Here is a 26877-nt window from a genome sequence, read left to right on the forward strand (position 1 = left end):
TCATTTCCTCTCACAGAGTTTATTTCTACAATCTTGCCTGTGCACACTTCCCTTCGTTCTCTTCCTCACTGTTTCTTTTCCTTTCAGGAGTCTTGTTTCAAAAAAAGTCGCAGTGTGCTCACCCAACCTGTACTTCAGTCCCTGAAGTACACCGGAAACTTTTAAATTGCTTTCAGAGAGTAAAGTCTGATTAAGTGCTGTGACATCACCCTGGAATTAATGTCATTAATGTCCAATCCCAAATTAAATCTTTGGCAGTTTTGATTTTGTGTGTGCATGTTTTCTTCCAGCAGCTAATGACAAGGTTTGGAATAGCAGAAACGAGTCTCCATTTCTCAACCCCAGTCACATCCCAGATAAACAACCCACCCGTAAATAATTATTCTGCATTGGACCCAATTTTGCTACATCCATACCCAAATTCGGTATCTCTCGTATGCTATTACTGATAGTTATCTACGTACTGCTGGACTGAAAAAATTTTGCTCACTCAAAAATTTCCTGTATTCCATTTTTTTGGTGAAATTCAGCTGTTTCTTTCATATCTTCCCATTAAACACCTGTGCAATACAGTCACCCTCCATGGACCTGTCCATAACTTTTGTTGGCTTCTCATATTGACATATGTCATATCCAGCAATTTCTCATGTTATGTCCAGCAGTTTTCCTATTCAGTTTGCTAAATCGCAACTTAGTCAGCACCTGGGCAGCTGCCTGCTGCCCTAACACTTTTCTTGCAAGAACTGCACCAGCCAAAGTTCTGTCTTCTGAATCCCTGTTACCTCTGTCACTGTGCACAGGACTCAGTGAAACTCTCTTTGTTTGCATACGGCTGCCTACTTCTTTCTGCATGAAGTCCTGATACAGCAATGCTTTCTTTTTAAAAAAAAAGTTGGTAAGTAAACCATCCCCAGATAAGTGGTCACAGCACCAAGCCTAACAAAATTCAGGAAGTGTTTGGACAATACTCTTGGGCACATGGTGTGACTCTTGGGGTTGCCCTGTGCAGGGCCAGGAGTTGGACTTGATGATCCTTGTGGGTCTCTTCCAACTCGGCATATTCTGGGATTCTGTGATTCTATTCTGTTAAAAAAAAATGAAAAAACAAACAAATCTCACTTGCAATACTGATATCCCTACTGTATGGACAACTTGATTTAAAATCTAATAAAACAGAATGCCTTTCAGTTCTTCCATGTTGCACAGCATTTTTCAGTTATTTATTTGCAGTTCAGTTTACTGCGTTATTTTTGCCTTCAATCCTCATGTTGTAAGATGAGGAAAAGCAAGGGATTCAATTTGGTTTCATCATCATTTCAGTTTTCTGTAATTCATATGCCCAGGTTTACCTGAAATGGAGCAGTTTGCTGCACAAAGGCAACAGCTTTTTAATCCAACTCCATCTGCTTGTGCCTAAGATCACGTACATTTGCTGTTAAATTATGAGGCTGTTGCAGGAAAATGCAGGCCTTGTTATCAATAATGGATATGTTCCACTGTGCACTGACTCAGTGCTTGTCCCAAACTGCACTGAGCACTGACACCAGACTCCCTAACCCCAGCCTCGTGCCAAATGATATTTCTATCCCAGCTTTCTTGTCATTACTACTCTTGGTCCTTTCTTGTCCTTCCACCTACAAAACCTCCTCCAAAAATCAAGGTATAGCATAAATGGCTGAAAGCAAGTGGTGCTGCACAACTCACAGTGCAAACACCTCCCAGGAAAGGATGACATCATCCAGAAGCTGGAGCTGTCTCTGTTCTATGCTCTATCCATGGCCAGGACTGGTATGTGTAGACTAAAACTATGCCAGGCAACACACTAATGACTAAACAAGGGCAAATATTAGGTGTTTAGGTGTAGCTGTAGAGATTAGGGACTGAGAAATCATCCTTCACTTCGCTGTTATTTTCTTTGATAACATACCAGATTTGAACATAGCATATTCTCACAGTTCAGCCCAGATTGATGACTTTGTTCCTTTCTCTACAAAGTAGGTCTTTGATAGTAAGAGGCAGTAATATTAACAGAACACCCAGAGAAAAGTGAGTATATTGTTCCATGTCACCAGTAAAGATGTGGACAAAAGTGGGAACCAAAAATTATATAGTTTAGTAAATATATATTTTATCAGTGGTCATCACAGTAAAAAAAAGAGTAACTGGGGAGAAAACAGGGATAAATGGAGGGAAAAACAGGGAAAATGAGTGACTGCTTGTCAATTCTGTATACAAATGCTGAGGTAGGTAACAGCTTCCATCGCCTACCACAAACTATCAAAGAACATTTGATATTCTGCTCCAAGTAATTTTTTGTCAGCAGCTGACCAGTCACCGTGGAAATTTCTCAATTTTATGCCAAGCATTTCATCAGTTTAATATTACAGTATATTCTTTCTGAGCTTAAAGCATCAGCAAAATAAAGAATGCAAATAATGTTCCTGATCTAGGAACAGCAACAGCCAGATAGATCACTGTCTCTTTCCATTTAACTGAATACTTATGTGTTGAATTTTAAATATCATCTTCCTATTGCTTTTCAGTAAATTCATTTCTTTCTCTAACCCAAAATGTCCTGAGCTGTGACAGCACAATGTTGATGCTATAAGGATGGTCTTATTTCCAGCTGCAGATTATTCATTTAAGGATGGCCCAATCATGTTATGCAAACTTCAGGTGGACGAAGAAGTCACCGTTTTGTCAAGAGATAATAATGCTGACACTATTCTGTTTGCCAGCTGACCTCTGTTTGTCATTGTGTACCAGTTAAGACTTAAGCTGAAAGTATGTCCAGGATGACCTTGAAAAAACAACTCAGGTCCCCAACCTTGCACTGCACTAATACCAGCAATAAGATTTAGGTGAAATTGCAATTATTTTAACACTGCCTTGGTGTAATTGCAGAGAACAGGATATACAGATAATGTGATCTAGATTCTTTCCAATATCCCATCTCTTCTACCAATCTTATACCCTTGGAAATTTTCTGGAAACTTAAAACCAGGTCTTCAGGAAACATGAGCACTGACATGATCTGAAAGCCATTAGCAAGGACCTATTCAGGATGACGACTACCTGAGCTACTTGAGACACTTTCTCTCATTTCCATTTGTGTGTTCTTCCTCTGCCACTTGTATATTGCTTATTACAATACTAGTATTGAGATCAAAGTGACCATAACTTCTCCTGTCACTGTTTTTTCCCCCTTTAATTTCAAGCAATCAAAATAAAGCAGCAAGGCTCAGGAAATAAAACCACCACTGAAAAATTGTACCTACCCTGGAAGATTCTTTTCCACCTCTTATCTCCCTAGGAAACTGGAAGAAGGCAGCAAAGTTTACCAGGAGGGCACTGTCGGTGGAGACAGAGTCCATCAATGCAGTAATGGGAGCTGGGAGGAGAAGATGAGGGAGAGTATCTTGGCAGATGGTGTGGGCACAGTCCTCAACATCTGGCATAAGAAATGGGATCCACTGAATGGTGACTGAGCCAGGCTGAAATGCAAAGGTTGCAGTGCAGTGACTTGTAGCATGGGGAGGACATGTTTCCTTTGCAATTCAAAAGTGTCATTAAGGCATTACAAGCAACAATAACCATTGTACTATTTCTTAGGATTCTAAAAAGGATGAGGCAGGAAAACTCACTCATTTTTGGTTCCCCTGACAGAGAATTTTTAGGGCTATGGGCATCAAAAGGAATGGGAAGTTACTGAGTGAAGTCATGTCTGGCAAAGTAGAAGCATGCTGGTACATTGCAGGCTTGCAGGAGACTGTGAACTTCCCAAGGTAATAAGCCAGTGGTCAAGACCCTGCCACCTAGTTTTCACTCCAATGGTACCTGAGGTAGCTGCAAGAGAGAGCTAATTCCAAGAAGCCTACTGAAGCAATCACTTGTCTCCACTGGCAAGCATAACCTTGTCTTCCTACAGGAAGATGCAGTCACGTTCTCAGTTGATATAAATTGCCATGAATAGATGTTATTAAAGGAATTTGTATTAGCCATGATGTTGCTCCAGGGTTCCCATGCATTTCATTGTACAATCATACTCTTTTATGGTGCAGGTTGCAACTGAATCTGTGGCTCCTTCAAATCAACCCATAAAAAACAGCTCCCCTTTGTGGACTGTTACTTAGATGGGACTCTGGAATCTGAGGCAAAGCCAAGCGCTGGCTTTGGTAGAAGTTCCTGCCAGAATAGAGGTCAAAGCAACTGTGTTTCTATGTTGATAAAACCATTTTGAAATGTGTCAGTCTATGGATCTCAGGCGCAATAATAAATATGTGGTTTGAATAAATTTAAGAGATTGTTTCCATGGAACCTAATAAAATCTTCTACAAAACAAAACCCAGGTTAGTTGGAGGCAGGAAAATTCATTTTGGTCACATTTCCAAGAGATTAAGTTTAGCAGGACTAAAATTATTACACTGGAATCATTCAAATGGAATGTTTTGGCTTTGCAAAAAAGTTGCCTTATCTTTATTTGGCTTCACTGTTTTATCAGCTGTGTCCTGTTTTCTGCTTCATTGACAACTTTGTTCACACCTAATCAGATAATGTTAAATTCTGGATTGAAGGTTCATCAAACGTGTGCTGGGCATCATTAAGATTTCTCAGCATTCACGTGCCATCTTATAATTAGAAGAGATTTTACAATTTTGCTTTTCTTTGTAAAAAATCTCCCTCAGTATTGTCAGCTATGTACAACAGCTGACAAAGCACTTTTTGAAATTATAAAATTCAGGTCACTGAGTTTATTGCGTGTTCCACCAAAAAGATCCATGTCTAAAATGAGTAGAAGAGATTTCAAAAGGGCAGTCGATCACAACTGGAAAACAAAGATTTGATAGACACCACAAAAGTAGAATTTGGTCTGATCTTGCACATTGAGAGATCTATTAACTGGAAATACATCTTTCCAGATACTTGTCCCATAAAATGCATCCCCATGAAATATCACTGAATTGTACACACTTTAGTAATTTATTTAATTAGTCACATGGGAAGAAGTTTATTTCTAAAAATGAGTGCTTTCTTTTCCAGCTACACAAAGGAAACCATAAATGTTTATGTGTGGAAATTAGAAATCTAGTATTTCATTGAGGATATTCTTTAAATTTCACTACAGCTTTTACTATTGCAGATTTCTAGAGCTGCTTGATTCTCTCATACATCCTGCAGCATTTCCAAGTTTAGTGCCACCAGGAGTGCAAGACAGTGAAATATCATTACAAAGTCCATATTCAATATTTAGTGGTTTGAAGAAATTCAGAGCAAATGAAGCATATAATGATTTGATCTAAAACCTAACAAAATCAAAATCAATGTAAAAAACCCCCATAACTAGGGAGCCACTGGGTAGATGTTAGGATCTCACTCTGTTTTACCTGAGACAGATCTGATCAGAATTTCTCTCTTCCACACTCATATCTCATTGCCAGTAGTGTGCAAAGAAGATTGTTCTCCATTAACTTTCATTATCTTAACATAAAGCATATATCCCCATTTGGCCACTTAGGTTTTCTTCTATGTAGAAAGAGAGAAGGACATCCTACTCCAAAAGAGAAGCCTAAGACCTTTAAAAAGCCTTTCTGGACATATGTCCTTTTTTTGGTAAGCTCTTTAGACACCAAAATTTCCAAGAGCTATTTAGAGAAGAGGATTTCACCCAGGTCAGACCATTCCCTACAGCAAGGAAAACTGATTTTAGCTGTTCAGAAGAAAGAAAAATAGGAGGGAAAAAAAATCAAAATGTAAAAAACTTGGGTAGAAAAGAAAGAAAACGTGGCCTTATCCTTGAGAAGGAGAATCTCCCACAAAAAGACACATCTTAACAGCAAGTTCCAAGCATTGTGTGGTCAGCAGGGGCTGCTACATGAGCTCAGCTGCTCAGCTCTGGATGGAGCACCCCAGCAATGTGTGTCTGCCTCCTTTTACATGCAGAGCTGTGGGTTTCCTTGAGTAAATATACTTGAAACAGGTCTCATACAGTACATTCTGAAGTTGTTTCCCTTCCCATAGACTATTTCTAAAAGCACACAGATTCAGGTCTGATGTAATAAAACATAAACCTGGTTGCTACATAATTAACTGAAAATTTAATGAGCAATAAAAGTACAATTACGCTCTTGTAATGCATTAAGCTTTAACTCCTGCTTAATCCATTTAAAAGGGCTCTCTAGGTGTTCACTTGGCAAATAACAAAATAAGGCAAGTCAGAAATTACGCTTATTAAATGTAAATGTGTATCTTTAGCAATTGATATCTAACGTCATAGGACAAACCTGCCAAACTTAATTAAATGAATAAATGTGATTATGCACTTAATATCTCCTTAATTACAAGGCTAAATTATCTTTAACATGCCACACTGTCAGCTCAATAGTTGCCTGTTACCTCACCAAAACAGCAGCAGTGAGCACCAAGATCTCATCTGTGCTGGGTTTCTGCCGTAGCTGGAATTCTCTGCACTATGACACACAGTCTCAAATTTAAATTTTACATGAATGTACTACTTGCTTAACCAGCTACCAGTCCTGTTACGGTAGCACGCAAATTTTTATTGACATTTGATTATATAATGAGGGAGAAAATAAATAATAATTTCATTTCCATCCTGTAGACTCTGCCGTTAGGTCTACCAGCTCTTGGAATTATTTGTTACTGTACTGTATTTTCATATAGTGGGAGGATTACAGAAACTTTGACTGATGGATGATGAACAATTCTGCTCATCTCCATCTCCCGGTATCTTTGGGTGGTGTTACAAGAGTCTTTTCAATAGAAAAACATATTTCAGCTCTCAATCCTGCTCTTTAAGGCCACTGTGGCCTACAGGTCCCTTGATAGTCTCAAGCTACAGCTGGTTCACAGCAGTACTGTAGGACTGGCAAGCTCTCTCTCCATAATGCCAGAGATGTTACAGACAGTAAGGCCCCAGACAAATCTCATCCAGGGTCAAGTTATGAGCTGGGATGGGACACCATGCTCTAGAGACCATGGCTCATCAGGCAAGATCTTACAGAAAGGAACAGGGCTGAACAGATGCATAACAGTTTCTTACCCTGTTATGGAAAAGAAATATTGCAGGATAACATCTTTTACCATAGTAACATCAGAAACCAAGAGCAGACACATAAACCAAACTCAATTCATGTAAATCTTAGTTTACTACCTCTAAAACAAAGTAATACCAAAAGAAACACCTAATGTAGGGGCATCAGCTACAGCTCAGGAGAAGACTTCCCCTTTCATTAATAATTTTAAATATTTTATATTTCAGCGTTATGTTTCCCAAACACAAGCGTTATGTTTCCCAAGGTATAAATAACCTGTTACCTTCACAGGATTTTTAGAAAATCCATTGCCAGATAGCTAGAACTGGTTTCCCCCACTCCCACACTGTCCTGCCCCAATAAAACATACTTCAGGGGAATTTATCAGTGGTAGTCACTTCCTAAGCAACCAGATCCTTTATTTTAACTGTTATTGTACTTCTCCTTTCCAGCTATATCAGTGTCTTCTATCCAAATCAAATCCTCTAAACAAACTACTTCAATGAAGTTTTTCAATATTTCCAAATGGATGGTTTTAATAAATGTCATTCTTTTTTGTGCAAAATTGTGCAATTTTAGTTCTTTGATTTAAGACAAAAGAAATGTCAAAATATTTCAGTTTCTTCTGTAAAAGCAATTCCAAATTTTGACCAGCTCTATAAATTAGGATAGCCCTCAATTCAATTTTGAATGTAGAATAGGTAAAGGGCACTGAATATTTGAAGGGTATTTTGAAGGAAATCTCTGCAACATTTTACTCTCATCATCACTGTGACTTGTGGCACAATGAGGACAGCTCTGAACTTTTAAAACACATTCAGAAAAGCTGGTGTGCTTTTTTCTTAAAAAAAAAAGCCTCATCCAGTATATTTTACGAATGCTCGGTAACCACCAAAAGCCCTTCATGATCATATTTTATTATGACTACTGAAAATTAAATATTGTCATTTTCCCTGTTTTTCTGGGAATCTTTAGAAATTCTCTTCCTGCTAAGCAGGCTGTTTTATCTTACATTAAAGGCAAAAGAATCAAAACACAAAACAGAGAAGGTTGCCCATTTATTGAACTACAGTGCATCAGAGATTTGCTGAATAGTTAACAGAGGCCAAAAGCATTAGCAACAAATGCAGGCTCCTTTCAGGAGATTCTTTTTGAATTCCTTTTTTCATTAAAGAAAAAGGAAAGTTTCCAAAAGGTCTTGTGAGCACTATTATGCAGCAGCATTTAGGGATTCTGTTTTTAAACCAGAAATTCATACAGTGTACTTTTATAGAGCTAAAAGATGCATTTGGATTCTAAAAGATTTCTCATTAAGGAATAATCTATCAAGTCTGATCTCAATTTACACTCGGTATTTTATATTGCTTTAACAGTATATAAGGGACCTACCGGCAGAGGTAAACTACATTTGCATTTGTTTCAAGTGTTATAAATGTGAATGTTATATACGGATTTTTTAGAAATTTTGAAGTCAGGTTGTGTGATAATACTCCTGACATTGTATTCAAAACTCCCTGTGGAGACAGTGTGTTAGGTCAATGCATCCTTACTGTTATTTAGTTGCTACACCATTGAAATGAGATTTAGCCAGGTTGTAATTCAGGACAGAATTTGACTCCCAGAAGGGGACAATTAGTAAATTGAAACTAAATCCTGACCATTTAAATGATGTTCACATCTGAAAACTGCTTTAGACTGTGAAAGGTTTGGCTGGGGGATCCCATTATGTGTGAAGGAAAATATGTGACACCCAGTTTCTCTGCTATCTTTCCTCAGGTATTAAATACTTCCCATATTTAAATTCCTCTTCTGTTATTCTGTATAGTGCTGAGGTTCTTGTCATGCATTTTTGTTCTACCTTTGTGTGTTGACATGATGTGCTCTGCAAGGAAATATAAACTGACAGAAACTCTTCTATTTCACTTATGCCTCAGCTGAATTCCACTAGGTGGAAAAGCTGGCTAAGGATCAAAATCAGGTGCAGCCTTTTGGGTCTCTGCTAGGTTCCTCCTGAACCCTGGGATGAGGATGCCCAGCAAGGAAGGCTAAGGATAGCATCACAGGTGGTGCTGGGACCCCTTCACAAAGCACCTTCAGAGCTTTAGTATGTGCCTTGGAGCAAAAGGGATTCATAGGTTCTGATAAATCTACCCCAGCATATACCCTCAAACATCCCTTGCCCCAAGCACTTACAATCCCTCTGCTCTCTCTTGGCTCTCTCAATCATCTTCTGTCACACACAAATATGCACTCCCAAACTATTGTATGAAAAAGAAATAATATTTCATATTGAAAAGCACAGAATTTTTGAAGTGACCTGACTTTTGAGTTATGAAAAGGCTGTAGAGATATCTCTGTCCTATTTTCTACTCTCCTTCTCAGATTTAGGCATTATGATTTCTCTCTATTCAAAGCTGCAGAAAGGTCTTTGTGAACCCCAGAAAGTGGTTTGTGCTGCATTAGTTTTCCATGCCCTAGCCACAGGATCTCAGGATCCCTCAAATACTTTTAAAAGTTTTGTGGAATGTAGGTAAGAAAAGCAGATTTAAGGGGGCTTAAATTTGCTTTGTCTATGGAACAACTAATAAGACTTCCACAAGATGAAGCAAAGCTGATTCTTTCTAGTGTGCTAGCTATGAATATCATGATTTGGGAGTAGAAAGATGTTCAGGAGATGACTGGGGTCTCAGAAGGCAGGAATTTAATTCTGAACTCATCTGCAAGTGAATCAACCCAGTGCCTCAGTTTACCATTCAAAAAAATCAAAATGGTACATCTCTCCCCCAAATGACATTCTGAAGATAATTACACCAATGTTATGAAATGCTCACGTATAGCTTAATGAAAATCCTAGAATATAAACATATCCCCAAGTTACGGCCAAAACTAAACAAAAAAAAAAAATGTAATTAGGAAAAAATTAATCTACTTAGAAATTATCTGTGATTTCATTTTTTACACGTGGCCCATTTGTTCAAGACAGAGAAATCCACTATGGAAAGAGAAATATATCAGGTGAAATTTTAATCAAGCTGTCAGGTTTCATTCTAATTCTCAGGCAGTCTACATGGAGGAGAGAAAGGGAAAGGAAACATTAAAACTGATTCTCATAAAGAGATGGAGAGACAGAGAGCAACAAGCTGTGCTGATATATTAATTATCTATTTATAATATGTAATCTTTTCAACTTCTGTCATGTTAAAATCAACAAAGAATTTAGCTGAAGACAGCCATAAAATGAACTGATTACAGCCTGCGTACAGCAGCGATGAAAGAGCAAATACACACAGCTATGCAAATGTGAAATAGAACATGACAGAAAGCACAGCCACGGTGATAGCAGCAGGTAATTGCTGGGCTCTGCAGCTCTCCCGCCAAACCGCCCCTGTGATATTTCCTTTGTTCTGTAACTGGCACATTTTTGGCACATGGGAGGGAGTGGGAGGAAGCAAGCTGAGACTGAGCTCGTGAAAGCTGCTGCAAATGTGCAGAGTGCCAGAGCAATGGGAGGGCAGGGTGTCCAATACCATGTCCAATAACCTTATGCAGCCAAAGGTCAAAGGCTGACATTTGCCCTTCTAATTCCCCTAGAAATTCTCCGTGACGGCAACATGTTGAAGGCCTGATCCAGCCCACTGGAGTTAACAGCAAGATCCCTTACCCCCATGAAAACACTTGGGGTCAGGACCGAGTCCAAAAGGTAGCAAATAAGACAGAGCATTTAATGTATATATTTGCATGCATAGGAACTTAATGGTGCTTCTCATGGAACCAGAAACATGTCTGAGCTGTGAAGTGAAAAGTCAGATTTTGTGGACTTTTATCCAGGAGCTGTGCTATTAATCACGGTCACAGTCACGTCATGATGAATGCAGAGGGAAGCACATCTCTAGCTACCTTCCCTCTCTTCTACTGTTACATGCCAGAATTAAGAATTGCCACTGCACTTCAGTAAGACACTTATCTGATGTTTACTAATCTGGGATTCATTTTTGTAAGCGTTTGGGTAGTTTTGTGAAGGCTTATATTTGGTGATCCAGATAGACATAATTCCAGATGGCATTGAATATATCCTACACAGATACAGGCTAAACTAGCATGGTCTCAGAACCAATGTGATGCAAGCAACAGATTTTCTGTACTGGAGCTGGGTGAGGCAGACTGGGCAAACTGGACTTGTCTGCTGCAATATCCATCTGTGCAGAACTCCACACGAACTCTACTCCCATCTTCCAAAGCCACTTTGGCAGTTGCACATCAGCAGTTTCATGAAACCCCACAGTAGACCTAGGGTAGTGGTGCAAGTAACTTTGGAAAACAAAGTGCCTGAATCCACAAGATAAGCTTTGAAAGTATCACCCTCCTCTCTGTTCTGTGCTCTTTCTCAAGCACTACAACTAGATTTCTAACAGCATTTTACTACTGTTTAACTCAACAAAAGTTAGAAACTGGCCTTCCTGTGCAAGACTGGGGTCTTGTCAGTGAGGTATTCCCTTCCTTCACCAGTCCCTCTTACCTGCTTCATGCCTTGGGTCCAGATCTTGGCCCAGGTCCACATTCCCCATTTGTCACGCAGCTCTCTTCCAAAGAGACAGTCCTTCAGGGTGACTTTGCTGCAGGTATGAGTGACTACCAAACATGACAATATGGGCTGGAGCTCAGGAAAGAGCCCAGACGAGTCAATCTCTGTCATTTCTAAAGGGAAAACATTTAAAGTTCTGCCGTTCAAAGAATATGTGGAGTTGCAACACACCACTGCTTGCACCAGACCAGCTTCTGCCTCTGATTAGTCACCAGATCTCCTCACCTTTCTCTCTTCAGTATTAAGCAACTACACAACATGGGAATTGATGAGAGTATAATGAAATACTGGTTTGATACCACAACACAGTAAATCCCTAACTTAGTCCTATGTAATTAAATTTGTTGCTGCGACAGTAACCTCATTGTGTAGAGCTAGACCCAGCATAAATTAACAGTGATTTGCAACTTGGATAAGTAAACATTATATGTGTGTCAGGGCCTCTTAGAAAGACTTAGGCTGGAAAAGGCCTCTAAGATCATCAAGTGCAACCATTAACCCAGCACTGCCATATCTACTACTAAAACATGTCTCTAAGTGCCATGTCTACAGACCTTCTAAATACCTCCAGGGATGGTGACTTCACCATTCCCCTGGGCAGCCTGTTCTAGTTGTTACTTGGGAAAAGGTAGTGACCCCCACCTGGCCACAACCTCCTTTCCTCCAGACTGAACAATGCTAGCACCATCAGCTGTTCCTTTTAACACTTGTGCTTGATACCATTCCTCAGCTTCCTTCTCTGGACAAGCTCCAGCAACTCAATGTCTTTCTTGAAGTGAGGGGCCCAAAACTGAACATAGGACTAGAGGTACAGCCTCACCAGTGTCAGGTACAGAAAGAAGATCAGGTTGCAAACCATAAGGTCATGTCTGTATTCATAACTACTCCAAGTTCATTGTTCTTCAGTGCTTGAGTCTTGATTTATTTGTTGTGAGGTGCTTATTATACAAAGTATGTATGAGGCTGTTCCACACTTTGTTCAGCATTCATATTTTGTTGTGTATTTTTTAAGAATTCAGGTTTTGCTCAAGGATTGCTTATCTTTTGCCTATTGTATTTTCCAGTGACTCCAGTGTAGCCAGACACTCCTGCACATGCTAAGACTTTAGAATATCAGCTAACCCACTGCAGTCAATGGGATCAGCCTCATGCCCAAAGCTGAGGTTCACTCAAAGAAATTAGTCACAGATAGTGACTAATGTCACTACACTGACTGTGTAGCCAAAAGAATGAGATTAACTTCAGTATAACTCATTCTTCCTCCAACATAAAGTTGAGCATGCACCCCACAGTTTGGTAGATGGGAAATTTTAGAGGTTTGTTCAGTAGGGGGAGGTTATTCATTTCTGGGATGAATGGAACTCCTTAAGGTTTGGGGAACTATATGTCCAAACTGAAAGGATAAATTACTAAATTTTTGATATTCAAAAATTCCTGGTATTTTTTTTTAAACGGTTTTTTAGGTAGGGGAAAAAAATTCTATAGGACATGGTTAGAGGTTCTGTTCCTTTGGAACATCCTAAATAAAAGCAAGAGTTGTGTGTTTCTGCTGTACCCAATATGACAAAGTCTGATATCAAACCCAGGCTTTGATTTCAGTGGGACAAAATAAGAAGAAAATAGCCTTTGGCAGAGCAATCATATCTATAATTTAAATATTACTGAGAGAAACACAAGGCACAGAATTTCATGTCTCCTAAAGAAAGGATGTGAGCTGAGGTTTTGCATATCCCATGTAGATGTAGTAATCCCTGCCTTACAGACAAATGATGGGTCATCAGGAACTGGTTTTAGATGATATTTCTTAATTTATTTTTTTAGTATACTTTACTTAAACTGATACATTTTTTAATTTTTTTATGAGTAAACACTGTCAGAAAAGAAAGTCCTAATATTCTGAACAAATTTTAGTGAGATCTAAGAGTTCTGAATCTTAAGAATCCATATAGTTATCTTTTTGCAAATATTGAAAGCACCACAATGTATTGTCTGCATTTTCTAGTATGTAAATATGTGCGTATCCCCTCATTTGTTTCTTTTGTTTCTTTTTTTTAGATAAATTCCAATATCCACACGGACAGTGGAAAGACAGCCCAAGGAATTCCATGTTCCTTTGCCATAGCCAGAAAGAAAACAATTCCTGGTTTCCCCTATTTCAGGAAATAAATATCTCTTTCCCAAAACCATAATTTCTTTTCCACCCAAAAAGTATGTTTACCCACCATTTCTACTCTAGACAGATGGAAACAGGACTCATGTTCCTGCCAGAGCCATCTGCTAAAGGGCTACACTTGGGGTGCAGAGAGATTATTACATCAACTCAGTGGACAACCTCTAATTACCTCACTTTATTTCAGATGGAAAATTTTATGTCACAGTCCTGTCTCCCTATTAGTCTACTGCAAATAACCTTTTGTTACACAAATGTCAGATTAAGCTAATGTGAAAGAAACTGATCAATACTTTCTGCTTAACTAGTTTTGGTTCAAAGTCGGTTCTCCCGAACCTTCTCAGACATCACAAGTCACTGTCACCAGTACCTGCTGAGAACAGCCTTTTACCAAATCTGACTGATCTGACCATTTAATTTTAAACCTGCAAGTTAGCTCCCAGCACACAGAGAGCTACCAGTATGACATGAGAGCTAATCTTGCTTTAACAGATGTCCACTGATGGTGCTACCCAGAGAAGGGAAACTGGAATATATCACAATCACCACAGACTGTCAGTGTGGCTCTGAATGTCTGGGGCCAAGGTTGCCGAAGGACTCTCATGTTCAGCCTGTGTCCCAACACACATACCTGTCCTTCACACGCTGCTGTTTAACTTTCTTCCCCAGGGGAGGATTTTTCCTGTGCATGGCTTGCAGACGCTTTTCCCTTTCTAAACTCCTTCCATGTTTGGGGTTTTGTTTTTTCTCAGTATTGACATTTCCATGCTTTCAGGGTTGGTAATACAAGATTTGCAATGTGGGATCAGATGAATTGCCGGTCTTATCAGCACCCTGTCTCCTGAAGGAATGAGGTGCACTGGGCAGAAACTCAATAATCTCAGAGAAGAAGGGCTGTGTGTTTTGTTCTTTGAGGTGAAAAGTAGGGGAGCAGCAAACCTTCTCTCCTGTTGATAGTGATTGACAAACTTGGTTCATGTGGATCATATTGATTTTTATCTTATGTAAGGTTTTGTTTTTATACAAACATATATTGTTTCTGTGGGTTTTTTTGTTTATTTGGGGTTTTGGTATTTGGGGGTTTGTTTGTTTTTGTTTTTTAATTTGACTTTAATAAAATAAAACACAGAGAAGGGGCAAACAGACACGTCCTTGAAGATCTGAAAGCTATTTAATTTGGCTGACTTTACATGTTAACAAGGCTCGGCTGTGAAGGCAATATCAAATAAACAGAAAGCAGTAACATCTTGAATCACTATCTAGTGGGCAAGTGTTTGGACCAAGGTGAACCAGCATCTACCACACAAGCTCTGAATTCATCAATTTCTGCATCCTGATATGAGCATCTGAATCTCAAAAGCTTTCCCCAGCTGTTAGAGCTCCTTGATTTTCATATTTGTTTAAAAACTACTTCTATGTAGAGGCTTTCTGCTTCTCATTTTGTTATAAAAAATGAACATAAGTATAGACCTTCAAGGAATGAGTAAACTGTTATTAGATATAAGTGGAAAACAAATAAGTTGTAATAACTGCTTATAGACAGCAGATTGCCTAAGTATGAAATGAGAAATGAAATGAAAGATAACAAGACTATTTGATTGCAAGTGACTTGAAAAATGACATCTGAAGAAAAGGAACCTTCATCAACCTACACGATAACCAAATCACACCTTCATTCCTTCAGCTTCAAGTGCTTATCAACCTATAAAATCACCATGGGAAAGATATAGATTGCAAAATTACCATAGAACTTCACAATATTGTTGACCATTTTTCCTAAATTAGGGAATTATAATTTTATGGGATTCCAGTATATATGACTTTCACTTCTGTTAAAAAAATTAGGGTCATAGTTTGTGTGGTGGTTTGACCTGGGCTGGATGCCAGGTGTCCACCAAAGTGGCTCTATCACTCCCCTCCTCAACTTGACAGTGCAGAGGAATTATAACAAAAGCTCATGAACTGAGATAAGGATGGAGAGAGATGGCTCACTGATTACCATCATGGGCAAAACCACACTCGGCTTGGAGAAAAGAATTGAATTTATTACCAATGAAAATCAGAGTAGGATAATGAGAAGCAAAACAAATTGTAAAAACATCTTCCCCCCACTGTTCTCACCTTCCCAGCAGCTCAGGGAGACAAGAATAGGGGTTACAGTCAGTTCATCACATGTTCCTTCCGGAACTGTTTCCTTCCCTTGCTCCAACGTGGGGTCCCTCCTACAGGGTGCAGTCCCCCGTGAATTTCTCCAGTGTGAGTCCTTCAGACAGGCTACAGTTCTTCGTGATCTGCTCCAGCATGGGTGTCTTCCATGGGCTGCAGTCTTTCAAGAACAGGCTGCTCCAGAGTCGGTCCCCCATGGGGTCACAAGTCCTATCAGTAAAACTGCTCCAGTGGGTGCTGCTCTCTCCATGGGTCCCTGCCAGGACCCTGCTCCAGCACAGGCCTCCCATGGGGTTACAAACTACTTTTGGGCATCCACCTGCTCCAGCATGAGGCTCCTCCACGGGCTGCAGGTTGATCCCTGATCCACTGTGAACCTCCATGGGCTGCAGCACCGTGGGCTGGAGGGGAATCTCAGCTCTGGCACCTGGAGCACCCTCTACTTCTGCACTGATCTTGTGGTCTTGTTTCTCTCACACATTTTATCTACTCTCTTCTCTGGCCATAGTTACTTCTGCACCAAAACCTTTTATTTCCCCTTCTTATGTATGTTATCACAGAGGCATTACCACCATTTCTGATTGGCTCAGCCTTGTTCAGTGGTGGATCCATCTTGCAGCAAACTGGTTTTGGCTCTGTTGGACCTGGGGGAAGCTTCCAGCAGCTTCTCACAGATGACATTCCTGTAGCCCCTCCACTTATCAGAACCTTGCCACACAAAATCAACACAGGTTGAAATTTAGAGAAAAAGAACTTATGTTCTGACACAAAACTCAGGAAAAAAATCTGCTTTAAGTAGTCATAAACCTCACTGTGTTACCTGAATAATACAGTCTTCATAAAGAAGAGAGGGTGCACCTTGTGCTTAAATTTGCCTTGATGTAAGTATGTTGAGAGACGGTGTATAATCCCGTTTTTATACAAGACTGGCTAAAGAACCCATGCAGGAAGAGGGAGATGAACATTTCAAACTCTTCCATATCATCTCTTTACAAGAAAGATGCCAATAGCACCAGACTAGTCATGGGCAAGGATATGATTTCTCCAATTCAAGCAGAAGAGCAGGGACAGTGTCAAGTCTGCAAGTTGGGGAAAAAGAAAAGAGGAAGGCAAGAAATAACCTTATTTTGTACTGTTGTGTTCAGGAAAAGAGAATTAAAAAAAAACAAACAAGCAGGTTTCCTCATTTGTGTTTCAGTTTCCCTTTCCCAGCTGAGCATCTCAACCTTGAGCAGAATTTTTCTTTGTTCTCAAAGCCAGGAAAAGCTTTCCAAGATAAAAGCAAGCAATCGTCGGGATTGGCACCATGCTCCAAGTCATGAACACATGAGGATGATCTGGAAAGTACTACAGTCAGCCCATGCCCTGCAAGTCTGCTCAGGTGGGTCTCCCGTAGCTCCCCGTGCCCCTTGAGCGAAAGTCCTGAGCGACTGTCACACAGTGCCCTCACTTCAGCTGTGAGAGAGTGAGACAACCCAGATCTGAACACACCCTGCAGGCACCTTTCCTCTTCGTTTTGTTATTCCTCATACTTTTAAGCGTATATCATTAAGCAGTGAGCCTCCAGAGAGCTGTAGTTAGTTTCTATTTTTTTTCCTTTAAATCAAATTATCTCCTAACTGCTATATCATGAAATTACACGGCACCACAAAATAGAGAGCTAGTTTGTGGGATAAATATTTTTAAGAAAGAAAAATGACTAAGGGAGAAGTAGAGCTGCAGTCATTTCCAGTCTACCTAATGATGGTGTTGTGCTTTCCCAAGGGCCCTTGTCACCTGTTCTAATTCACTACCTCTGACACTTTGTGTGCAACCACAAACAGCTAAAATCAATGGGAAATGGAAATGTCCTGACAAGGCCAAATTGAGCCCACCTAGGCTGTCAATGATTTCTTTGCCCTTATTAATGCTGTGAGAATGTTCCTGGGTGTACAATGGTAAATCAAAGGAAAGCAGGGCAATATAGAGTAATGCAATGTGCCTGGTCTGCAATGCAGAGCCCTGGAGCTAGACATCCTGAAATACCTCAGGAAGGAAGGACCTGAGAATGGGATCAAAACTAGCTGGCAGGTTGACTGCAGAGACATCTTGCAAGTCAATATGTGAACACTGAAGGCAAGGGTGCGTACCTTACACCCTGCTTGTAAATAGCCACTTAACTTCCCTCTTTGTGCCCTACTCCAAATATTCACTTAAAGCTACTTTAACTTTTCATTGTAGTCTTTTAATGTGTTGACATGCATGTAGGGTTTTTATGAGGTTTCACAGCAGAAACAAGTATCCATCACTTTTTATTTGAGACAGGTTAAGTCTCAAGCCCTGTGAAATTTAGTCATTTAGGAAAGTAGACCTTGGGTCTCCTCTTTATTGTGCCACATGGCATCTCCATATTCATATTTTGGAAAATTTAAAACTTACTAATTTGCCTTTCAGATTTTTCCTAATTAAAAATTAATATGTTTTAAAAATCAGCTCTTTTACACTTCTCTAATTAAATTTCCACAGGATATTTTTTGGTGGGAGAATTCAATTAGGTTTTAATTTTAGTAATCAAAAAAGCACTGGTGCTTTGAGTATTTGATTTTTAATTTAAAAATTTGACATGGCATTCCAATTAAAATGTTCAACAGTTGCATTGTAGCATAAAAAGTCTATTACATCTGGTAATCAGGAGGATCCAATGACCATAAAAAATGCAAACAGTATTTCGAGAACCCTCAGGTAATAACCATATTTAGCAAAGACTAAACACTTCAATTACAGCTGCCTATAGCAGCTCTGATCACTCAGAACCCATGGCAGCAAGTCGAAGCAACTCTTTACCTATCTCACCGTTTGAAAACATCATGTGAACTCAGGTTGCAGCAATATAACCAAGCCTGCCAGAGGTAGTAGCAAAAAAGAAGTGTTGACTCTGCTCCCCATTGATGCAAGTTCCATTCTCCTGTCTTTTAAGCTAATTCACACAGTATCTTCTTCATAAACAATAGAGGTTGCAGCTTGAAGATCTGATGTATTACTGTCTTCATTTTCTTATCTTCTTTCGCTGCTTGCCTACAGATTTGACTCAGAAAAGAAGTAAATATCTCAGAAAGGTCCTGAACATCCGTTTTCGGAGAAGACAACACTGCTTCTATTTCAGAGAATCGAGCATCCTCCCCCATGTCCCATTCTAATAAGGCAGCACTTTTTCAGAATTAAAATACCTACACTTAATTTAATGCCATTTATGTCCCCCTGTCAAGAAGTACAAAACCTTTCATACAATTGAAAAGCAGGAGCCTGAATCTGCCAAATCCACATAACAAAGAAGGCAAACATATCATGTATAGTCAAAGTGAATTAGGAATACAAAAAAATTGTTTCAGTTTTCAGCATCTATATAAAAGATAGACCAACAGCTTACCAGTGTCCAGCATAGGCTGGGCTTGTAACAATTGTATACAAAGCAGCCCTAAGACTATTTTGGTCCCTAAGGGCTTAGTCATTGTCATAATGGGTCACAACTGGCTCCATCTAGTCTACTGACCTGCTTCTGACAATGACAAATGCCACTGAAAGAATCCAATATTTTCATTGCTCCCAACAAATCGTATGACATTTTAGAAGAATTGTATCTGTCTGTCTTGGCTTTTATATGTCCTCCATTGCTAAATAACATAATACTCCTGTGTTAAGTTTTTTCCATTTTCCTTTAAATGTCAACTTCACCATGTACTGTTCATCAATCATATGATCATTACACATTATTTTTGGAACTCCTTTGCTACACGTGGCATGCCATGATACAGAGAGCAAGGCACGAGGTCAGGTGCACCTACATGCTTGAACATGTGCTATGTTGCAGTGGGGAAAAAACATGGGAAAAAAAATAGGAAAAAACTTGTCAAGATGATCCTTTTTTTTTTTTTTTTGTATAAAGACTGGTATCATGCACCGAGACAAAAACTGTGCTTCAAACTATGTCAACAGCTGAATTCAGAATCCAACCTTGTACCAGACTGGGATAATGTTTGAGTGATATCTGCTCTGGATGTGCATGACTTTGCTGAAGACACTGGAGAGGCAGACAAGAAAAGGAGTTAGACTGGGTCATTAGTGGTTAATAGAGGAAATTCAAAAGACAAAAAAATTAACTAGAGAAGAATTAAGATGAAAATAATAGAAAAATGATCACAGAGCTCAGTGGGACATCTTGTTTGCAGTTCTCTTCCAAAGGATAAACACCACAGGGGCATACCTGGGGGAAATGAAGAGAAGCAACAATAGAAAGAAGGTAAATTTTACATTTGTCAGATATCAAAACTATTTGAAACAAAGAGGGGAAAGGGCTTCAGGAAAGCAAATAGACCCAAGGAGCGATAAGGTATGAGACAAGTCGGATAGCAAAACAGAATAAATGGAATTTTAATTAAAATAAATATGACAGGGATCTAAACAGGCCCTGATGAAGTAGTCAGTCCTTGCATTGAATAGGTTCAATGCTTAACCGAGAGTGTTCAAAGGCTGGGATAGTAACTGGAGCCAGTACAGTTACACCAGTGTAGAGTAATTTATAGGGAATGAGCATCCTTGCCCCTTTGCAGTACAATGTGCTGTTGCTCAGTAGGAATGGGAAGATAAGACAAACTGCAAAGTCAATGTGTGATGAGAGCACAGGAACCCCCCAGCCTTAGCCCAGGTCTCTGCAGCCCAGGTGACTCAGAGCACACATTTCAGCACACACTAGGCACCGTAACTACAGGACAACACCAGTGAGCACATCCGGGTGTAGATCCACCAGGGATACCAATGGGGATACTTGGGAATTAGAGCTGAAAGGAAATATGTGGGTCCAAAGCCTGCCTAGAGCGATGTACACCTTGGTGTCACCCCACCACTTGAACAGCCACTTTGTACCCTATTGCCTGTTTGTGCTTATTAAAATGACGTGTCTGATGGCAGCTGTTACAGGGGTGAAAGGTTAAAGCCCACCCAGCCCCTGCTCTTGTCACCTGAGAAAGCCAGACCAAAATTAACACTCTGTGTTATGTTGGAGGAGCAGCTCCACTCCTCTGTGATCACACAGTCTCTATAGCAGACAGAGAAAAAGAGCAGCTGGTGTTTTAAGGAACGAATATGAAAGGGGATAAGCTTAGAAGTCTAACTCAAAATTTAATAACAAACAAGAAAAAAGCCACCAAGAAGATTAAACAAAAGTTGAAAACAGGTTTAAAAATAAAGGAGCAAGCAAAGGAGTCATTTACAAACCAAATGAAGAGGGGAATAGATAAGATAAACTGTGAATATTAATGAGCAATCAGAAGAAGGGGGGGAAAAAAGAAGTTAAAATAGGTCTATTTTACCACCGGCAAAATAATGTACAATTTTTCAATCTCCCCAGTTAAATTATAGAATAAAAAGGAACCTTAATAAAATATCAGTGTGTAAATCTCTCTCCAAACCACCCACATGCTGACTGCTGCTGGAGATTAATAGGTACAATAACAGGTAGAAGGCAAAATGCCACTGCCACAAATGCAGTCAGATTGATTGTTCTTCTGTGGACAGTAGAGAGGATATTTTAATAAACATAAAACAGGAAAATTAGTGGAGCTGAGATGACCAGCAGAACAATTTTAGAGAAGGTGAGATTATAGTGTGCACTAGTAGAACCCTGAGGAACCGGATGTGTAGTAAAGATGCTAAATACGCTTGCTGAAGTGTTTTGATATTTCCAGTCAGGAAGATCTCAGTTTGCTGATGGTACTGAAGGGTGGTTGCTGCATTCAGGGTCCACCCTAAAAAGTCACACTTTCCTACATAATTGTGGGAGGGAGACTCTAAGAGAAAATGGGACCAGAAAAATTTTTGCCCCTTTCATAATTTTATTTGGGTTGGGTTACATTATTTAACTCCCAAGAGTTGTTCCTGTTGTAAACAATGGTTTCTCATTTGTTGTGGGGCTGGAGCAAACCTTCAGTTTCACATCTAAACTGCTCATGAGATATTCTGCATTTCTGCTTGTTATATCCTCAGGGCACTGTATACACTAATAAGATACAGCAAGAGAAGAACCTGTGTGGAAAGGCTTTGGTGTCTTGTGCTGAGACTCCATGTACAATCTGATATTTTAATGGTGTTATTAGTCATTATAAAGTGAGGAAAAAAATAATTTCTACTAGAATGAATATCTAGCTTCCTGAAAGAGGTTGCACAATCCAAGTTTTCTCCTGGCTCACTCAGTCCTATCAGTGCCATGCTGCTGTAATTTGTCTCACTGGGCAGTCTACTTATTCCTCTGTGTGGGAAAGCAGGTCTCCCCTTCCTCTGCTGGAAGATCAGTATTCTGGAAATAAAAAGTGTTGACAAAGACTGCCAGCATCTTAAGTTTGAAGATCCTCCTGGTGCAAAAAAACCCCACAGGCTTTCTCATTGACATCATATCCTTGTCTATTGCCCTGCAACCTAGCAGAGACCAGTGCAAAGCTTTGAACTTCAGTCTTCCTCTCTCAAACACAAGTTCTGCAGTCTGAACTGAACAAGAGATGACACTGGCTCTGCTTTTTTTCTCTTGTTGCTTTCCAAAGATAATCCTCATGAAAGGTCACAGGCAAATGTTTAGGAAAAAATACTGCCTAGATCTGCAATGGAATTCTCCCAGTGTCTGGGAGCCAAGGTCTGGCCTTGGTGAGCTCTGAGGTCCCCCCTGTTCTGCACAGCCATGAGACTTACCAGCAGAGCAAGGGTGTCCCTGTACTCCCACTGAGAGGTTTAGTCATCCTTTTTTCCTCTGGGATCCTTTTAGTTAACATCAGAACCAGGATAATAAGAACTCATGAAGACATCATCCAGAGCCTGGAAGTTCACATGCTCAGATGAATTCCCCCTAAATATTGAGGAGCATCCTTTATTAATTTCTTTTAGACCGAGCAATACAAGATAAGTAATACAGAAATTAATCCTGCAGAGGATAAGAGAGCAATCACTGTATATTGCATAGTGAAAAAGAAATATTTTCATTCTTTTTATCATCCTGAAATTGTCTTGTGAAGACTCCAGCTCCAGTGAGAGACTGTCTTCTTGCTCAAGGGAATTTCAAATTAGCAGTCAGTTAAACTATAAGAGCTGTTTCTCCTGGGAATAAACATTTGTTTTGTTTATCTCCAGCCAGCAGCTAATAGCACAATAATGATCCAATCCCCAGATCCCTTTGGCTGAAAACTGATACCTTAATCTCTGCATTGCAAGTCTTATCAGCCTTTGCTCCTATGCAGTTTGAACATTTCCTTTATACCCTCCATGCTCCCTGCAATGAAAGACTGTCACAGATTCTGGTTATCTTTGCCGTGAGTTACCTTTCCCTGACCTCACTCACTTCTTTCTCACAAATATCACCCTTGAACTCTTTTCTTCTGGTCCCTGTATGACTATTACTGAAACCCAGTGTTATTGTCTTAATTTTGCTTAACATTCTCTGTTGTTCACTATCCCAGTGGAATGGCATTATGTTTGATTCAATGATCAAGACAAACCAGTCCTGTTGTTACCCTGTCTTTACCCAACAGCAATCAATGGAAACGTGTAAAGCAAGCACAAATTGAACATTTCTTTTAAATCTCAAACCATGTTGAACTTCTCCATGCTATCAATCAGATCCAATAGTATCTCAGTGAAAGAGAAAATTAATATTCCCGAGGGTGGCCTTCTGGCATCCCTAGGTGGTACCATTTCTTCAGATTAGTAGTCCAGACATATTGGGTAGGGACCCAACATGTTCTACTCACATTTAGGGAATCCTTAAGAGAACAGAATAAAAACTGAGCTTCCTTCCAAGGTTTATTTATCCAACATATCAAAGAATAGAACTCTGTGAAACAGTGAAAGCTCAGGCACAGTTCAAGGAAAGCCACTACTAAAAATGAATACACCTATCAGAAAATATCCTCCATTCATCCCTCTACACAGACCAAACTACTTATTTATCCTACACAGCCTTAACACTGCCCTTCTACTACATATATGTATATATTCTATACACACCCTCAGATGTTGCAGCTGTTTGATCTGGTAATTTGATATACAAGGGAAAAATATCATAGGATAGAATAATAACATAATCCTGCTTTCCTCAGGATAACTCACCAGTTTGATTGTTTCACAGACACTCCACTAATTTGACCATGAAATTAGAGTTGGTTTTGTTAAATAAACAAAGGGTAATAATTTTTTACTTCATATCATATAGTTCTACTTTGCAATATATGCTTCTGTATCCATGGTCATTCGGAAGCTGTAGTGCATAGCAAATACCAGTGATTTTTATGAATAACAAGGATTTTCTTCTCTATTTAAGCTTTATTTTTTTCTCAGTGGTTTAGATTTTCCCGGTATCCATATCTTGGTAATAAAATTACAGACAGACAGGAGATGTGGCCACATTTATCCCACAGTATGCCATCCTCCCATTTATGCCATATGCACCCTAAAAACTAAAGTCCATTGGAGCCTAATTTTGTCTAAAATAAAACAGAATGAGAAGAGGCCTCTAATGGAAGCACAAAGCTTCACAGAGACCATAAATGAGTCACACACCAGACAGTGACATTGCCCAGGAATGCAGATAACTGCACGATAAAAGGTTGCAGTGCATTCCTCATTGTTTTACCTCAAAAGGAAATGTACTCAGAAATAAGAGTCAAGAGCACAGAGACTGGCAATCTCATGCAAAAATAATGTCAGATTTCCTTAAAATGCAAACCGAGCCTCAGCATACCTGACCAGGTAAAAGCCATTTCTAGTCACAGTTTACCATTGTTATGATAGTCACAAAAAATGCAAGGGGAGAACATCACAACTATTTTTTTTCCTTTTTTTTTAGTGTGGAAAATTAGATCTACCACATTCTCTTTAAGTCTAATTGGTTGCACGTCATTTCACCTGAGGAGAGGCAGCTCTATGGGAGCTTATGGAGTTTACCAATGTTGTTTGGCATTTTTAGGATTATTTATTTCTGCTTTTTGGAGAGAAAAAATATCAAAGTGTGCTGCTAGAAGCCATTTTGGTCAAAATCCTTTGTAAAATACAGGAAAACCAGGAATAGTTTGAGAATTTTAACATTCCCAGCTCTCTCTTTCTTACCCTCTTTGTTTTTCCCTCTCTTATTTGCAACCCTTATTGCTGATTTGAGCCCAGGAGCCCAGCGAAGCACCCTGACTAGAAACCAACACTGAATAAAAGTGAATCTGACTGTCTATTTCAACAGCCCAGCCTGAGAGAATTGCAAAGAATATAGAGGAGCCCAGCTATAAATCAGTTGTTTAAAATTCTTTCTCTTTTAGCAACTGCAAGTGTTACCCAGCAGTGACACGGATGAGAGTTTTCTTTTTAATAGCACTACGTTCTCATAGCAATTTGGCAGATTCTGAGTTGATCCTCGGGTGGCTCCTTTGCCAAGCTCCGTAGCTCTCTGCCATTCACACCTGTGGAACTGGTGTAAAGTGCCACCAGCTTCGATTTCAAGTAGGGAGCAATCCAAACTGGCTCACACACTGGAGAAGAGGATGTAATGAAGACTTGCCTTGCATTTGTATTTTAGCCAGCTCAAGATGCTTGGCCTAGGTGGACTTGCTCAGACCTGTAATGGGATTAAGCTCCTATTTACACTGCACACATATTGAGCCTGTGGATATCTGAACTAGCTCCAAACAAGATACCCGAGGAATCAGGGTCAGGCTGAGAGCCTCTGATGGATGGCCACCAGCTCAGCCTGGCAGCTCACAGCTCTACCCTGCACTGTGGGGATGCCCGGGGACCCTGCTCCCCACAGAGAGATGGCTTGTCATCTGCACAGCTCTGCCTGGGACAGAACAGCTTAAACAGGGCTGGCCTTGAGTCAGGCAGTGGGTCAGTGCAAAAGCCAAACAGCAGATTTCCTGCCTTATCCACATGCCTTCCCTCTCATGGACCACATACAACCCCACTGCTGAAGGCATTTTTGCTGAAGTGCTTTGCACCATCCAAATAAGCCCAGCCTGACATGTGTTCGGTGGGGGTGTGGGCAGGGAGAGAGACTTGGGAGGGAAACAGTGGGTGGTGGAGGAAATGGAAAAACAAGGCAACAGTGGGAGGATTTGGGGGCATAAACATGCCCCAGGGCCAGCTGGGCATGGTGCAAGGTGTGGTGGATCCCTGAGGGGTCACAGGAGTCACTCTGCTTTGCCTGACATGCTTGTCCTGGCACTCACCGGGACAACACAGATTTGATCAGGGGGATGCTGTGCTGGCAGAGGAACAAGGGTCAGATCCTGCTCCACTGCCCTTCCGTGGAGTACAGTACTGATCTAACAGTTGCATGTTGTTTCTCACTTCTTGGTGATTGAGAAATTAAAATGGGATCTACCACATGCATTGCAAAATGCTCAGATAGGAAAACTGTGCTGGTTTTCTCTGGGGTAGAGTTAATTTTCTTCACAGTGGCTAGTATGGGGTTATGTTTTACATTTGTGCTGAACACCGTGACAATAGTCGTTTTTGTTATTGCTGAGCAGAGCTTACACAGAGCTAAGGCCTTTTCTACTTTTTGTACTGCCACACTGATGGGGACACAGAGGGTGCATGATAAGTTGGGAGGAGATACAGCCCAGCCAGGTGACTCAAACTGACCAAAGGAATATTCCAGACAATATGATGTCATGCTCAGTATATAAAGGCAGAGGGGGGGAAGAAGGAGGAAGGAGGGACATTTGGATTGATGACATCTTTCTTCCCAAGTAACTATTACACAGGATGGGGCCCTGCTCTACTGAGATGGCTGAACACCTATCTGCCCATGGAAGCAGTGAATTAATTCTTTGTTTTACTTCGCTTGTGTGGGCAGCTTTTGCTTTCCCTATTAAACTATCTTTAAATCAACCCATGAGTTTTCC

The sequence above is a fragment of the Corapipo altera genome, unplaced genomic scaffold, assembly GCF_003945725.1.
Source record: "Corapipo altera isolate COAL_440 unplaced genomic scaffold, ASM394572v1 23, whole genome shotgun sequence".
In the NCBI taxonomy this organism is placed as follows: domain Eukaryota; kingdom Metazoa; phylum Chordata; class Aves; order Passeriformes; family Pipridae; genus Corapipo; species Corapipo altera.